Source organism: Heptranchias perlo, chromosome 22 (assembly GCF_035084215.1).
Source record: "Heptranchias perlo isolate sHepPer1 chromosome 22, sHepPer1.hap1, whole genome shotgun sequence".
Classification (NCBI taxonomy): domain Eukaryota; kingdom Metazoa; phylum Chordata; class Chondrichthyes; order Hexanchiformes; family Hexanchidae; genus Heptranchias; species Heptranchias perlo.
The window spans coordinates 27,702,508-27,720,750 of record NC_090346.1 but is presented as its reverse complement, the minus strand read 5'-3'; the positions used below and the strand labels follow the sequence as shown (position 1 = coordinate 27,720,750).

Genomic DNA, 18,243 nt, shown 5'->3' with positions numbered 1-18,243 from the left:
GCGGAGGAGAAGTTGTGGAGGGCAGTGGTGACTTTGACAGCGACAGGTAAGCAGTTGGTGCTGAGCCAGGAGCAGCTCGGCATGAAAGAGGCTGCAGATCTCCACGACTACATGTCGAGCGAATCTGCGCCTCCCTGTGCACTGCTGCTCGGAGAGGTCCGGGGAGCTGCGCCTCGGTCTGTGGACCCTGCGGCGAGGGTAGTGCCCTCTGCGATGCGTCTCTCCCTGCGGTAGCCCTCCCTCCTGCTGTGCAGGTGGGCGTGTAACAACACCGTGTTGGGGGGCTCCACGTCTCTGCGGTGGACGGCGTGGACTGAGAGAACAGACTATATATGCTGTGCCTTTATGTAACCCTTCACTCACCTGATGAAGGAGCAAAGCTCCGAAAGCTTGTGATTTCAAATAAAGCTGTTGGACTATCACCTGGTGTTGTGCGACTCTTTACATTTGTCCACCCCAGTCCATCACCGGCATCTCCACATCGAGGGGGATAATGATAGTGGTTGTGAAAGGGAGGAGGACAGTACCTGAGAAGTGGGAACTACTTATAATATCAGCTGCATGGGCACCAGGAAGGGAAGTTGGGTAGTCAGCACTTTAGTGAAAATAGGATTGAGAGCAGGAGGTGGGTTTCATGGACAAGATGAGCTTGGACAGGGCATGAGGGGAGATAAGAGAGAAGCTGCAGTAAGATGTGGGTTCAGGGCTAGGGCAGGAGAGGACTCAAATGTCCATTCTTCATGTATGAGGTAAGGCAAGATGGTGAACATCAGCAGGCTGTTCAAAGTCGATCCATCCTGCAAAGTACAAGTGTGTGGACATTGGTTGAGGATCATATCTCACATTGTGGACCTGCTGGAGTGAGTTACAACACCACAGCTGGCATTGCAGCTCAGACCAGCTAACTTAGCACAGACTGGGGATCGAACTTGTGATCTTCCTGGTCTGTACGTATTGGTACCAGAACTTTCTAGACAATTTCTGATTCTAATGAAGAATGGGACCCGAAGCAGACTAAAACCATGCACTTCTTGTGGATTTTACAGCCATTCTTAGCCAGTTAGAACCTATCTTTTCATATAATCTAATGATATTTCCAAAATCTATACACATTTTTAAGCAGATCCACCAAACCTTCTAATGATTTGTAATTTATAGAAACACAGCTCAAATTGAAAAATAGAGATGCATCATACAATGAAACTGCAACATGCCTGGAATAATTAGCCATAATGCTCTGAAATCAGTACTGCTACAATATGAACTTTTGTCCAGTTACACTTGTGCAGCTAACAATGGCATAATATGTTGAAAATATTCTTGCTAGGGAAATGGTTATAAAAAAACCATTTAAAATGTTTCCTTGAGCAAATCAAGAAAGCTGCGGTGCAGGGGTCAAATGTTGCTACAGATTTTCCTATTATCATAAACTCAATTTAATTTTGCGGCTCCTTAATTTTAACACATTGAGTTTTATCAACTCTTTCCACAATTTTAATTTTGTGATTGCTAGTCAAAGGCCACATCAAAGCTTTGATACTGAGGTGAAATTTTATGCTCTTCAAAATTCTAAAAAATGCCCAGTAGCCAAAGTAATTTCTGAACATCACAGCCTGTACTTAACCAGCAATGTTATTATTGTATGTTCACTCCACTCCTGTTAAGAAGCTTCCCTGTCCAAAAAGAAACACATGTTGGCCAGCTAAATTTCAAACTTGTACACTAATGAGATACTGCCTGTTGAATTAATTTCTTTTGAATTGGCTGAAACACTGTTTACTTAAATTTCACACTGCTATATTATTGTTGGATAGCTGCCTATTTATTTGGTGCTAGATTCCAGTCAAAAAACAAGACAAAGTGTGTGGGGCAATTTTACTGTTTTAAAATGTGATGCTAAATAACCAATTCAAAGTAAATGTGCACAAATTTCCAATAAATACACAGCACTGAAATAGGAAATGTAAACTTGTTAATTCAACACTTTATTTTCATCTCTTTTGGCTCTATTATGTGGCATATTTGGATTTAATGATCTTGTTCATTCTTCAATTTCTGTTTAAATTAAGTTAAACCTCTGCTTGTGAACATACTCTTTACCTACAGATTTGAATGCAGACAGAGCAAGTTACAAGCAGAAATCCACCATTGTTCTTTTCTGACGTCTTCTGATCCACTGTTTTTGTTTCTCAAATGCCGATTTTCCTGTATGCAATACTCATTTAGGGCGGTTTGCGTCTATGATATTATTGGATTGCAAACAGTCCTTCAAATTAAAGGTGTAAATAAGAACAAATGTATCATATTTGCATCTCCAACTGGTGCAAATTCATGCCTGCTGCAGGAGATTGTAGTCCATAATGTTGTAATATGCCTTTTCTGAGATTTTTTATTGGCCAAATATTGAAAAAGTATATAAAATAAAACTACATCGCTGATGGTAATTATTTCCCTCCCAAGCTATTGGTGCTTAAAAGTCTTTTGCATTTTATTGCAGTAACCTACTTACTGATGGTCCCTGCTCCTGAATCAATCAAATTACACTGAAATTGCTGGTTGGCTCAATTTGTAATTCTCAAACCGACCTGAAACTGACAATTTGATTATTGGAAAACAGGGGCTACTGCAACTTTAATGTAATAGTCCGTAGTATGTGAAACATATAAATAATATATACTATGCATCTTTTATTTCCTGACAGCCTGCTGTTGAAAAAATACAAAACCTCTTGATACCATAGCACCAGCCATGTGATATACTGTAGCTTCAGGGCCAATATCACTAATCCCTGACACTAGCACCAGTTACATGATACACTCAAGGCCAATATCACTATTAGCCCTATTATCCTATCACCTGAATCAGCTTGGCTCACTTGTTGGCACTCTCACCTCTGGGTCATAATGCAATGGATTCACTGGGACCTGAGTGTATAAACTCTGCTGACATTCTAGTGCAGTACTGAGGGAATGCTGCATTGTAACAATTGCTCTTCTTCAGATGAGACATTAAATTACAGATCTGTCTACGAGTTCTGATGGATACTATGGCACTACTCAAAGGAGAGCAAGGTATTTTCCAGGTAACCTGGCTAACTTTACTCCCTTGGATTCATCTCATTGCTCTTTGTGGGACATTGCTGAAGCAGAATGGGGGCCACCTTTGCCACATAACAACAGTCCCTATACTCCAAAAGTATTCACTGTATAAGCGCTTTGGGATGTTTTGACAATGTGATAAGGTCCTATATAAATACAAGCTTCCTTTTTAAAAAAATCTCTCTGCCTTCATATTGTATGTAAGGAATCTTACAGCACCAGGTTATCGTCCAACAATTTTATTTTAAAATCACAAGCTTTCGGAGATTATCTCCTTCGTCAGGTGAGTGAGTGAATGAGAGGTTCTCAAATCGCATATCTTTGATAGATATGCGATTTGAGAACCTCTCATTCACTCACTCACCTGACGAAGGAGATAATCTCCGAAAGCTTGTGATTTTAAAATAAAATTGTTGGACTATAACCTGGTGTTGTAAGATTCCTTACATTTGTCCACCCCAGTCCATCACCGGCATCTCCACATCAACCATATTGTATGTTCCCTGTACAGTGGTTAGTCACACTCCCTTCCCCCAAAAAAGAAAATTATACGCAATTTGTTATAAGGAACAAATGCTTAGTGGCAAGGTTAATACTATAGGGTTGATTTTCCAAATCCTCACCCACAGAGGGGTACCTGCCTCACCATAATTATGGACTGGGAAATCGTGGGCACATAGCCTGGTATCTCACTTGGCAAGGACTCAGAAAATCTAACCTAATAATTCAATCTAGGGGGTTCTACTGATATTCAAATACTGCTTTGGCTTTGCAGGACGAAATTCTAACTTTATAACTCGCCAACAGTCATTCATTATCTTATATTTACTAGATGCAGAGAAATTTGGTCCATGAGGAACAACATAGGACAAACAGCCACTAAACTTGCTCACTATTCTTATTGCTGAATCAGCTATGGCAAAATGGTTAGGGCAATTAAAATGCACTTAAGTCAGTGGCTACTGCCAAAAACTGAGATTAGCTTTATTCACTTGCTTATAAGAATGACTTTGCAATATTTAAATAGGAAGAGTGAGGAATTTTAAAGCAGACTTATAAAATATAAAAAGAATGAATTAGCTTACAAAATATATCAAATTCATTTGATTTGTGTCAGTTTTGCATGAGAACTTAGATATATTAAAAAAAAAGGAAATTTCTTGCAATTCTTTCAAATTCTTTGCAATTTACAAAGAGATGCTGTACTTCAGAAAGTAGCTAATCTTCTGCTCACTTCTCTCTCTTCCAAGCTGACTAAAAAATGACAGCAAAACAATTCCTTAAATTCATTTTACTTTGGAGCCCAGGTCTCTGGAGAGTGAGCGAACTGTGAGTTGCCCTTCCACATTTACATTTGTTATGTACAGCCTGTCCTCCTAAACCAGCTATACTATGGGGTCCCAACATTGTGTGCATGTGTAGGCCTGACAATGACATTTTGGCCAGTGACATCATGACGTTGCATTATGATCCACTATGGAGATAATGGAGATGCTTGTGCCTGGTGATGCCATCCTGAAGTCACCTTCAAAATCCACTGATTCTGCCGTATCCCCAGTAAAATATGCAATTGGCAGGAAGCCCCATTTAAGTGGGTCTTCCTTGCCACCAGTCTAAACAAATCCACTATGCTTACATTGATTTAGGCACCGGCTTCAAAATGGACCATAGAAGGATTTTCAGCAATCCCACAGAGCTTCCTTGCACAGCAAGAGAGGGAATGAAAAATAAATATTGGCATGTAAAATCAAGAAAAACCCCAAGATATTTTTTAAATATATAAAGAGCAAGAGGATAACTAAGGAAAGAGTAGGGCCTATTAGAAACCAAAAAGATAATCTGTGTGTGGAGGCAGAATATGTGGGTGTGGTTCTTAATGAATACTTTGCATCTGTCTTCAGAGAAGAGGGGGACGATGCAGAGATTGTAGTTAAGGAGGAGGAGTGTGAAATATTGGATGGGACAAACAGTGAGATAGGAAATATTGAGTGGTTTAGCATTTTTGAAAGTAAATAAATCACCAGGCCCGGATGAAATATATCCCAGGCTGTTAAGAGAAGCAAGGGAGGAAATAGCAGAGGCTCTGACCATCATTTTCCAATCCTCTCTGGCGACAGGCGTGGTACCGGAGGACTGGAGGACTACTAATGTTATACCGTTGTTTAAAAAGGGAGAAAGGGATAGACCGAGTAATTACAGGCCGGTCAGCCTAACCTCGGTGGTGGGCAAGTTATTGGAAACAATTCTGAGGGGCAGCATTAATCATCATTTAGAAAGGCACGGGTTAATCAAGGATAGTCAGCATGGATTTCTTAAGGGAAGGTTGTGTCTGACTAACTTGATTGAATTTTTTGAGGAGATAACAAGGAGAGTCAATGGGGATAACGCGTTTGATGCAGTCTACATGGATTTTAGCAAGGCTTTTCACAAGGTCCCACATGGCAGACTGGTCAGAAAAGTAAAAGCCCATGGGATCCAAGGGAAATTGGCAAGTCGGATCCAAAATTGGCTCAGTGGCAGGAAGCAAAAGGTAATGGTCGACGGGTGTTTTTGTGACAAGAAGGCTATTTCCAGTGGAGTTCCGCAGGGTTCAGTACTAAGTCCCTTGCCTTTTGTGGTATATATCAATGATTTAGACTTAAATGTAGGGGGCATGATTAAGAAGTTTGCAGATGATACAAAAATTGGCCATGAGGTTGGTAGAGAGGAAGAAAGCTGTAGACTGCTGGAAGATATCAATGGACTGGTCAGGTGGGCAGAAAAGAGGCAGATGGAATTCAATCCAGAGAAGTTGAGGTAATGCATTTGGGGAGGGCAAACAAGGCAAGGGAATACACAATAAATGGTAGGTTACTGAGAAGTGTAGAGGAACAGAGGGACCTTGGAGTACATGTCCACAAATCCCTGAAGGTAGCAGAACAGGTAGAGAAGGTGGTTAAAAAGGCATACGGGATATTTTCCTTTATTAGCTGAGGCATAGAATATAAAAGCAGGGAGGTTATGCTAGAACAGCTAGAATACTTCATACAGTTCTGGTCACCACATTACAGGAAAGATGTGATTGCACTAGAGAGGGTACAGAGGAGATTTACGAGGATCTTGCCACGACTGGAGAATTTTAGCTATGAGGAAAGATTGGATAGGATTAGGTTGTTTTCTTTGGAACAGAGAAGGCTGAGGGGAGATTTAATTGAGGTGTATAAAATTATGAGGGGCCTAGATAGAGTGGAAAGGAAGGACCTATTTCCCTTAGCAGAGAGGTCAACAACCAGGGGGCATAGATTTAAATTAATTGGTATGAGGATTAGAGGGGAGCTGAGGAGAATTTTTTTCACCCAGAGGGTGGTGGGATTCTAGAACTCACTGTCTGAGAGGGTGGTACAGGCAGAAACCCTCATCGCATTTAAAAAGCACTTGGATGTGCACTTGAAGTGCCTTAAACTACAAGGCTACGGACCAAGAGCTGGAAAGTGGGATTTGGCTGGATACCTCTTTTTTTGGTCAGCACGGACATGATGGCCCGAACGGCCTCCTTCTGGGCCGTAAATTTCTATGGTTCTATGAGTTAATATTAATGTTCCACTGTTGTGAATGCACCTTTTTTTAAAAACTGGTTATTGTAATTTACCTCACATAAGCCGTCAAGGATTTGGATGAATGTCAAAAAGTTGATAATGTTGTAGTTGGGGAATATTCTCTCACAATTTTTGTTGTTTAAAAAAGTGCAAGCTTCCTTAAAAAATGGAGTCAAATGTATTCAATTTTGAAGTTATGATAAGCTGAAAACATTTTTTGTTTTCTCCTGTCCTGATGATGGTGATTCATGCTGGGGTTTGGTTCCACTGTGACTATCTACAATCTGGTCCCTCTCGTAAGTGGTTGCTTCCCAGGCATGAAGCAAGACAGGAAGTTTTGACAGCCTATTTGATTGTGAATGATGCCCCAGGCCAGTACTGCCCTCACCAGAGATCCACACAGATACATTTATAAGAACATAAGAAAGGAACAAGTACGTAAAAAGGGAGAAATTAGCTAAATTAAATGTGGGTCCCTTAGAGGAGAAGTTATAATGGGGAATAAGAAATGGCAGCAACATTAAACAAATATTTTATATCTGTCTTCACAGTAGAAGACACAAAAAATATATCGGAAATATTAGGGAACCAAGGGTCTAATGAGAGTGAGGAACTAGAAGTAATTAAGATTAGTAAAGAAAAAGTGCTGGAGTAATTAATGGGACTAAAATATGACAAATCCCCTGGACCTGATGAGGAAACTATAGGCCAGTTAGCCTGACATCAATAGTAGGGAAAATATTAGAATCTATTATTAAGGATGTAGTAACAGGGCACTTAGAAAATCATATTATTAGGCAGAGTCAACACGGTTTTATGAAACGGAAATCATGTTTGACAAATGTATTCGTTTTTTGAGGGCGTAACTAGCAGGGTAGATAAGAGGGAACCAGTGGATGCAGTCTATTTGGATTTTCAAAAGGCATTCGATAAGGTATCATACAAGAGGTTGTTGCCAAGATTAGGGTTCATGGGATTGGGGGTGATATATCAGCATGGATTGAAGATTGGTTACTGGACAGAAAACAGAGTAGGAATAAACGGGTCATTTTCAGGTTGTAACTAGTGGGGTGCTGCAAGGGTCTGTGCTTCAGCCTCAGCTGTTTACAATCTATATCAATGACTTAGATGAGGGGACCGAGTGTAATGTATCCAATTTGCTGACGATACAAAGCTAGATGGGAAAGTAAGCTGTGAGGAGGACACAAAGAGGCTGCAAAGGGATATAGACAGTTTAAGTAAGTGGACGAGAAGGTGGCAGATGGAGCGTAATGTGGGGAAATATGAAATTATCGACTTTGGTAGGAAGATTAGAAAAGCAGAATATTTTTTAAAAGGTGAGAGACTAAGATATGTTGGTAGTCAAAGGGATTTGGGTGTCCTTGTGCACGAATCATAGAAAGTTAACATGCAGGTACAGCAAGCAATTAAGAAGGCAGATGGTATGTTGGCCTTTATTGCAAGGGGGTTGGAGTATAAGAGTGAGGAGGTCTTGATGCAATTATACAGGGCTCTGTGAGACCACACCTGGAGTACTGTGTACAGTTTTGGTCTCCTTACCTTAGGAAGGATATACTTGCTTTAGAGGGGGTGCAACGAAGGTTCACTAGATTGATTCCTGGGATGAGAGGGTTGTTCTCTGAGGAGACATTGAGTAGAATGGGCCTACAGTCTCTGGAGTTTAGAAGAGTGAGAGGTGATCTCATTGAAACGTATAAAATTCTTACATGGCTTGACAGGCGAGACGCTGAGAGGCTGCTTCCCCTGGCTGGAGAGTCTAGAACTAGGGGTCATAATCTCATGATAAGGGGTCAGCCATTTAGGACTGAGATGAGGATGAGGAAAGCTTTCTTCACTCAGAGGGTTGCGAATCTTTGGAATTCACTACCCCAGGGTGCTGTGGATGCTCAGTCACTGAGTATATTCAAGATGGAGATCGATAGATTTTTGGACACTAAGGGAATCAAGGGATATGGGTATAAGGCGGGAAAGTGGAGTTGAGGTAGAAAATCAGCCATGATCATATTGAATCGCGGAGCAGGCTCTAGGGGCCATATGGCCTACTCCTGCTCCTATTTTTTATGTTCTTATGTGATGGTCATCTATTGTACGTAATCAAATAGGAACAGACTGAGGCTTTTGATTTCTAAACAATGGAATTTCAATTTAAGTCACAGAATGGATCACAAATCATAGCTTTTTGTTCTGAATACCCATCATTTTGTTACTGTAGTGTCAGCTCTAACATGTAAAATGTGTGAATACTGCAAGTAGACAAACACACAGCCACTATTTACACACAGCTCTGTGCCAAGAGTGTTCCTTTCATGAACCACATAGTATTTCTTTTTATTTTCCCCTGAGACCATAAAGATTTTTGTTTAAATACGGAGTTTCAATGAACTTGAACTCTTTGTGCTTTTAACGAGTAGATGGTAAAATTAGTCATTTTTCTTTTTTCTCTGAATAATAGCATAAGCTAGCATCCACAGTTCTGATATCAATTTGGTAGGCCCTTACTGCTTCACTGAACTGTTACTGAAGGGTTTTCTGCTGATCAGAACAAAGCTGCGGGCATATCAGGCAGCACTGCTGTAACAGGATTTACATTAAATTCAGACTGATAAAACCACATCACAGCATTGCTCAATCCACCTTTGATTAGATTAACTTGATGACTGCGTGGCCTTTTTGCTCACCATGCCTGAACACACTACTCAAGTTCTGCCTCTCATATCTGCCCTTAATTGTGAAACAAATCTAACATTACTTGGATAATTCATTCTTAGCACAGTGCGGACTTATAATTACTCCCATAAATTGCCATCCAAAGCAACAGCTCATAATTACAGCAAGGAACATTGGGATTATTTTTTCACCTTATGATCCTGCAAATGACTATTAGGGATAATGTTATCATCTACAAACAATATATATGTGACTAACCTCATGAAGTGAGGAAAAATCTTCCTTTGTAACTATGGCAACAAACTGTTCTAAACATGCCGCCTCATATGGATATCAAACAGAACATTTTAGGAGTTGGAGATATAAATGCATTTTCAAACATATGAGCTTTGGAAACTTGAAAAAAAAAGCAGTTGAAGATTTTTATCAAGTGTAGTGGAAGGTCTATAAAGTCAATTGAACTAGGTTTTTCTTTTATTAGTTTTTAGCAGTATCTCACTGTGCAGGCCTAGGGCCTATTTTCCTTTCTGAAGTATGTTGATTTTGGGGTTATGGTTTAGTTTATCATTAAAGCTTGTGGAGCATGACTTTTCATGCAATAACAACTAGAATTGATGAATAGAAAAAGAAAGAATTTGCATTTATATAGCGCCTTTCATGACCTCATGATATCATAAAACACTTCACAGCCAAAGAAGTACTTTTGAAATGTAATGTAGGGAAATACAGCAGCCAATTTGTGCATAGCAAATTCGCACAAATAGCAATGACATAAATTACCAGATAATCTGTTTTAGTGTTGTTAGTTGAGAGATAAACGATCGACAAAATATCAAGAGAATGCCCCTGCTCTTCTTCAAATGGTGTCATGGGATCTTTAACAACCACCTGAGAGGACCAATAGGACCTCGGTTTAATGTCTCAATTGAAAGACAGCATCTCTAACAATAGAACACTCCCTTAGCACTGCACTCAAGTGCAGGCTTAGATTTTATGCTTAAGTCCCTGAACCAATGACCTCTGACCCCGAGCAAGTTTGCTACTACTGAGCTAAGGCAGCAACGTAATAAATAAATAATCAACTTTGAAACAATTAGACCTTGTAATATTTGGTGGACTTATGCATAATTTCACACATTTTAGAGTGAATCAATTCGTAGTGTTGAATGTCCCATCAATTGGGGTTTTAAAAATAAGCTGCCCTATTATATAGCTTTCCCTTGTCTTGAAATAAATGTACACCATTTCCGTTCTGCTTGTTAAAATCTTAATAACGGAAGATAAAATTCAAACTCACACATTTATGAAGCTGTAGTGAAATTGTTTCTGTCATTCCTTCTATATGAAAAGGATCAAAAGTACTCAGAAATTCTCAAGATAACCTCTAGGCAAAGCTCTAATTTAATTACTTGACTCATACCTTCTTCATGAAATAAATAATTATAATAAATTAAATCTGAATGTGAGAGCACACCTTAAATAGATGCAATTAGACAACTCAATCTCTTTCACTGATACCCAGTAGGGAGTACGGGCTTATGTTTATACATACTAAATATTTTGCAGTTCATATCATAGATTTATTACGTAACAATTAGAGAAAAGGAAATTGTAGCCATACTTTGTCGAAACCTATTTTATGTTGCTTGTTACACTGATCCTTGCCAAGAGTCTTCTTGCTTGACCTTGTAAATTAACTAAATGCTGTTTTACATTGCTTTTTTGTTGTATCTTTGTACTTCACTACCTATTCAAAATACTGCAAGAGCTCTCCTAGACTTTGGCAGCACCTGGTGGAATTTGAATAAAACTACACTAATGTGAACAGTTAGGTGAGCAAAGTTCCTTCAATCTTCTCACCTGACTGTAGCACATGGTCAAAAAGAAAAACACTTATCAGTTCTTAATATATATGTCCTGGGCAGCTAACACCTAGCTACGAACAATTCTACATCTTGTGAAAATATAACTTATCAGCTTATAAAATGCTCTCATTCATTAATTCATTCATTCATTCATTCAATCAAGATTATTTCTGCTGCTGTTGGAAGAATGATCTTTTGAAAACTCAAATGTAACCCTAAATGTCAGTAGGGAGATTCCACAATTTGCAGAGGAAGTGAAATTTGTACATAAATTGTATGCTGAAATGTTTTAATAAATATAGTTCCTTTGTGTGTTTACCATTATAAAATGGAGATTCAGATCTTGCCCTATGTTGATTAATACAAGTCAGGTTGTATTTTGATAAGGTCACAAATTGAGTTCTGTGGATTCCCAGCTTCAGTCTGGGAGCAATTAATTCAGAATTTAAAATAAAGATGTACTCCCATCTAGTCACAACTGACACGTGCAACACAGTGCAGTTCAAACGTCTCATAACAGTGTGCCAACATTTTGTGCAAGAAAGGAAAATTGTAATGATACTGCTGGGTTCTGAACACTTACTCCTTCTCCACCTTCTCTTTTATTACACTTGTGAAGGCATAAAAATCATATTTCCACACAAGTAACATCACAACAGCTCATTAACATCACTCAAGGATTTACTCTGGTCTTCTGACTTAAAAAATGCTCAGAAAATAATTTTGGGGATCAGAAAGACATTTTTACCTTGAAATTATGCTGTGATAATTAGTGTATGTATGAATGTCTGCTGCCATTGTAATTTCAAGGCCTCTGACATGAACTGAATACTGACTGCTTTCACATTTAACACTTTTTCCCTTACGCATGGAGCTGGGCATAACTTGCAAGTCTCAAAATTAAAGAATTCACTGTTCCGACTTTATATGCATATACCCGCTACATATTATTTACTAAAGTATATTTTTCCATATAATCTATTTTAGAAGTAATATCTTGTGTAAGTGAAATGAATAAACTAAGCTGTCTATGCTACAGTTCATTTGGTCAATTGGTAGCTCTTTTGCCTCCTAATGATTAGTGTCAGAGAACAATAGTAGATCTTCAGCAGAGCTGTCTGCTGCAATATAGCTTATTCAGAAGCTAAAATACTGATCTTTGAGCAGTTATCTACTGCAAACTATACCTTTATAATCTATTTTCCCTCCTACCTTTCTTCTTCCTTTTTTAAATTAAATTTAACAAAGTCACCAACACAATTGGCAATGTAAGGACTCACACAATGAATGATTTAGTGGCACACTACTCGGTTATGAAATCTGGTTGAATTAACAATGGAATTAACGTGAGGTGTTACCCACTGTGACTTTGCCCACAGAATAAATGCAACCAAGCAATTTTCCCTCCCAGCAACTGTGTCTTATAATTTTAATCATAGTATGATTTGTTTGCAAATTAGCACACTTGCAAAGCAATAAATCAAATGTTATAGGAATTCAGTTAATACATTTGACCTGGCCAACATTCCTATCTCAAGTAACACCGTCAAAAACTGATTATCTGGTCATATATTCAGACTGCTTGTGCAACCTGGCTGTACGCAAAGTGACTGCATAACAACAGTGACTGCACTTCAAAAGTAATGCACTTGGAGGTGACATAAATTCCAAACGCCTCCTTTCTTTCTTTACAGACTATACAAATTCATATATTCACAACATTAAAATAAATTTAAATGTTATATTTACCACTACAATGTTCAGCAGCAACTATTCGTATTATTTTTATGTAATGCTAAGTTGAATTTATTCCGAGTCCGGACATTCCTGGGGTCTTCGTGATAAAAGACACCACTTTCTAGGAGGAATTTGGGGTAGTACTCAATTTTCACTGGCTTTCTGCTCCTTTTTCTGGCCCATTCAAAATTGCACTGGAATCGTGAGCTGGCACTTGTCCATCTGTCTCTTTCATGTGGACATCAGTAAAAGAGTTGGGCCCAGTAAGATGATGTCATCTACCTGAAATCTCGTCAGTTCTGCTTCAGTTGTTTCCAATACTATATATATTTGTAGGTGCCAGCATGCCACAATATGACCCTGAAAGAGTGAGCTCCATTTCTCTTGTAAAGACCGGTTTCCCCACTGCAATTGTCACAGGGAAAGCAGCATATTTAATAGCTGACTTTATTTGAAACTTTAACATCTTTTTTAAAGCCGTTCCACCGGCACACTAGCCTCACCCAGTTTGGCAAAGTGCTACAGTGATATCCCGCTCCTCCTGCTGAGACGGATTTCCCAGTAGCACCAAGAATAGCATGGGCACTGCTCAAAATAAGATAATGACTCTGATCCAGGATTTTCGATGAGATCAGGACGCACCCATGAGGCGAGCAGAAGTTCCACTCTGCCCTGATCCATCCCAGGAGGATGCCCGAGGAATTTGGAAATGTTCCCCAATTGTTAACTCTACGTGTAATTATACAATGTATAGAGATAACAAGGATGTTTGATTCAGTATTAGTCACAGAAAAATCTGTCATTAACAACTCACAATCAGAATGGAAAAGCATCTAAATAGCAACATGATTGTATTATCACTTATGGGTGAGCACTGAAATTACAATGCCCTGTGTCAACACAATCACATGGGAAGAGACCAGCTTCTTATAGTAACAGTATATGAAGTATTTAGCATATTATGTGCCCCTGGCTGTCAAATTAGTTACATATGAAATACAGTAATTAACAGAAGAGGAGCTAATGTATTTATCACTGTAAGCCACTTGTATTCAAATCATGCTTTAAGAGTTTTTGAAGCTATAAAGACTATATACACCCAAGGCACTTAGATCTAGAAGTGAGCTTTACAAACCAAATGCAGAATCTTGTTTTTAAATACAATATAAAATGAACAGTGTGAGTAAAAAAAGCTTTGACTAGGTGTGCCTGGTGTTTAATCTTTGCCAAACCAGCTGCTCCAGTTTAGAGTACTGTGTCCTGATTTAACTCAGCATGTCCCTGGCTGGCAGGCCAACATATTAGAAATAAAATGCAATTCTGGTATCTGACACTTCAATTTAGTCACTTCAGTGGCCAAGATCATCAACTCCACTGCTTTTCCCACCCACATGATGGAAGATCACCTAAATATCACTTAACTGATCCAAGCTCAGTTGGTAATACATGCACTGTCTTCCCACTACATTACAGTGAAGCTACCCTGCAAAAAAAACAATTTTTAATTGACTGAATTGTTTAAGGAATGTAGCATGTATGTCACATGATCATAAGATAGGTTTGGAAGAGGGTGCTTTGGCCCTTTGATTTCTTCCTTCCCTATCATCTCCCCATTACAGCAGCTAGTTGTTTCTTATACAAGTCCAGAGTTCTAGCCTGAAACTCATTTGGTAACCCATCCCAACATTGATCACCATTGGTGTGAAAAAAATTGTTCCTGGCATAAACCTGCTAAGCACAGCCTTGAATTTGTGTCATCTTGCACTGTGGCTCTGGTGTATCTGAAAGTACTTTATTTCCTCTATACTATTGCATATATATATATATATATATATATGTATATAAGATTCCTGCTTAGCTGTCTCTTTTAAAGGACAAAGAGTCCCAGCTTATCTAGTCAGGCCTCATAGCTCATCTCTACAACCTTGAGGATTAGGCTTATGCTGTCCTCTGTATCATGCACTGCTTCTAGACCCTAGGTGACTCTTTTCACTTGAACTGTATGTAGAAGTGCAACCTGAGAAGAGTATCATACAGCATCAACATTAATTTCAATAACTTCAGATCATAACCAATGCTCCCAGTTTTTGCTGTTGCCATTCACAGCTCCTCTAAATCCATCTTTTGTTTCTTTACTTGTTCCATTACTATCCCTTTTCCTTGCACCATCATCCCTTTTTACTCACTCTTGCCCTCCACCCTATCACAGACTTTCCTCCCCTCCCCTCCCCCCGCCTTTCCCTGGCTCTATACTTGCTTAAAAATTGTTAAATCTTTAACTTCTTCCAATTCTGACAAAATGTCATCGACCTGAAACGTTAACTCAGTTTCTCCCTCCCTCAACCTGACCTGCTGAGCATTTCCAGCATTTTCAGTTTTTATTTCAGATTTCCAGCATCCGCAGTATTTTGCTTTTGTTTCAGTATGACTTCTGTTGATTTTCCTTTAACTAATTGGGTAATAAATCATAGCATCCTGTGCAGTTGCTTACCTGTTGCCTCATACTGTGTGAATATAGTGAATACACCCTAATATTTCTTTCAACCACCGCCTTAGCAAATTTTATTCTGCTCTTGTGCCTTTCAATAAGCAGTACCTTGAATTTATTCATATTGAACTTTATTTGTCACCTAACAGGACAGCTTCAAAACCTAATAATCTACCTTTATAAGATTTTGGCTTCTTCCTCTTAATTCACTGTCTGCTGGTTTAGTGTTTACTGCAAATTTAACTACCTTGCATTAGGATTGCATAACCAGGTTATTTATGTACAACAAGGAACATGAGTGGTCCTAGGATACCCCCCAACCAGGGAATCACATTTCAACCTAACCTCATTCCAACCTAGCTCCTTTTGCAACTACCATCTATTTCTTTCCTTTAACCCAGTTACTAATCCAACACTAGTGTCCTTTTAACCCATTCTTCTGCTCCACCTTCAGTGCCAGGAGCCTTCAGTGTCTGCCTTGGATCAGTGGCAGCACTCCTCGCTCTGAGGCAGTAGATCATGGCTTCAAGCCCCACTCTAAAGACTTGAGCACATAATTTAGGCTAACACTTCAGCGCAGTATTGAGGGAGTGCTGCACTATTGGAGGTGCTGTGTTTCAGATGAGATGTTAAATTAAGTATGCCTGCTCAGTTGGACATAAAAGATCCAGGAAACTATTCCAGGAAGAGCAGTGAAGTTTGCTCAGTGTCCTGATCAATAATTTAACCCTCAACAATATTACTAAAATAAATTACCTGGTCATTTATTTTTTTTTCTTTTTGTAGGATCAAGCTGCCGCATTTGCCTGCATAACAACAGTAAATACACTTCAAAAGTAATCGATTGGTTGCAATGTGGTTTGGGAGGACACGAAAGTCATTGCAAGTTTTTTCTTTCAGTAGACTTGGCCCCACATTCTGGAACATTTTCCGAAACCCCTCTAACTTGCTATCTCTTTTCCCTCCGTCAAAAGCCTCCTCAAAGTTATTACTTTAGCCATGAATTTGGTCACCTCCCCTAACTCTTCTCCCATTTGTCCAATTATGCCTCAGTGTCCAATTATGCCTCTCTGAAGAGCTCTGGTCTGTTTTATTCAAGTGCAGTTTCCATATAACTACCGTTGTTGATAATACCCACTGACCTTCATTTGTAAAGGAGCCTCTCGTGATCTTTTGTCAGAGGTATTTTAGAAGTTGAGGTACATAACATCACGTTCCACTGTCAATTTGGAATATCACCTCATGAAAAATGGTCAAGCAAGATCTATCCCTCTTGGAGCTGCATTAGCTGTTATTTATTAAGTTATTTTCATACAGCTAATCTTCCATTCTGCTACTGATTCTTCATTCCATTAGTTTTCCAATTATTGAGGTCAGGCTAATGTGTCTGTAATTGCCAGGTATGGCTCTGTTGCTCTACTTGAGTATGGGAATTACATTTTTTTTCAGTCTTTCAAAACCTCCTCAGTGTTCAGTGCATTATGCAATGTTGATAGATTTCCCCAGTTTCCCATCATTAAGAAGTATAAAACTTTTTTTCCCTCCAAAGTCTAACATGCAATCATTCCACAAGGTAAATCGAGGGAAAGTAGCATTATCTGCACCACAGGACAAAATGGAGCTAATAGGATAATGAGCCTAGTGAGATTTTGTCAGCTTGAAATGTTTGCTTTAATGAATATTGCTACCCTCGAACTCAAAGATTTGTATTCTGCCCAAGCAGACGAATCATGCCCAAAACATAATCGCCAGGAGCATCTCAGCTCCTCTGTACCTTTGGCTTAACAGTTAATACCCTCTCCCTCAATAGCAGCTGAACAAAAAGCTCATCTGAGCTAATGAGGGAATTACTAATTTCACTGATCTGCCTTTGCTTCTTTGAGGAATTGATGACTGGAGCACTTCTTATTATTATTTCCTACCAGTAGGTGTGTCCCAGCCCTTAACCTTTTGGCAGACTCATCAATAAGCTATGTACTGTGTGGGACGCAACTTACACAGACAAGAGATCAATTTCACCCTAACTTTCTGGCAAACAGCTTCCAAAATGAAGCTATAAACCTCAGCAGTTCTGCATTTTATGCGCCAGGCAAACATTTGAATGATTTTTAACAGTTCTGCTTCAAATACGGCAGAATCTAAATGTGCTGAATTTATGTTTAGGTGATAAAATGTGCTGTACGCCACAGAATTGCAGACAGGGATTTTCACCCATGATTCTCCATGAAGTGACATCCCAGTCTGGGCCATCCCACTGAAGAACTGTTGAGTGGAAGCCAGCTGCTTCCCAATAGAGAGAAAGGGGCAGGGGGAGAATCAGAGAATGAGTCAACCAAGTCTTCTGTTATTCATAAGCTGGTGCTTAGCTTAAACACAGCACAGGCTGAGGCCTAGGAATATGTTGACTTTCCAGTCACTTAACTGCAGAATGGTGGGTTTTGCGAGGAGGAAAATTACTTTTAAAAACTTTGCTGTATTGTAGTGTTGTTCATTTAAACACATCGGCCTCGATAATTACCATCCCTGCTCCCTCCCCTCCAACTACAGGCAGGAGAGGGTCGGGGGTGGGGGAAACAATGAAAAAACAGAACGCAAACCCAACTCGCTACATACCGCCTGCTGCCATTTTCACGGCGGTGGGTTTCTTGGCATGCTAGTGTTGCGTGGAGAGGTGGGACACCTTATTAACATATTTAAATCAGTGAAATTTAACAGATGTCGCGTGGGTTTCCCAGGGCTCGGGAAACCCGGCAGTGAAAGGGAGGTGGACACTGCTAGCTCAAGAAGCTTTT

The 18,243-nt window shown here is 39.4% G+C and overlaps 1 protein-coding gene across 2 annotated transcripts in view; it reads right to left on the bottom strand.

Annotated features, from left to right (window-relative positions):
- The window catches only part of rbfox1 (RNA binding fox-1 homolog 1), a 431,211-nt gene that overhangs the window by 358,866 nt on the left and 54,102 nt on the right, over positions 1-18,243 (bottom strand). The window lies entirely within an intron of this gene.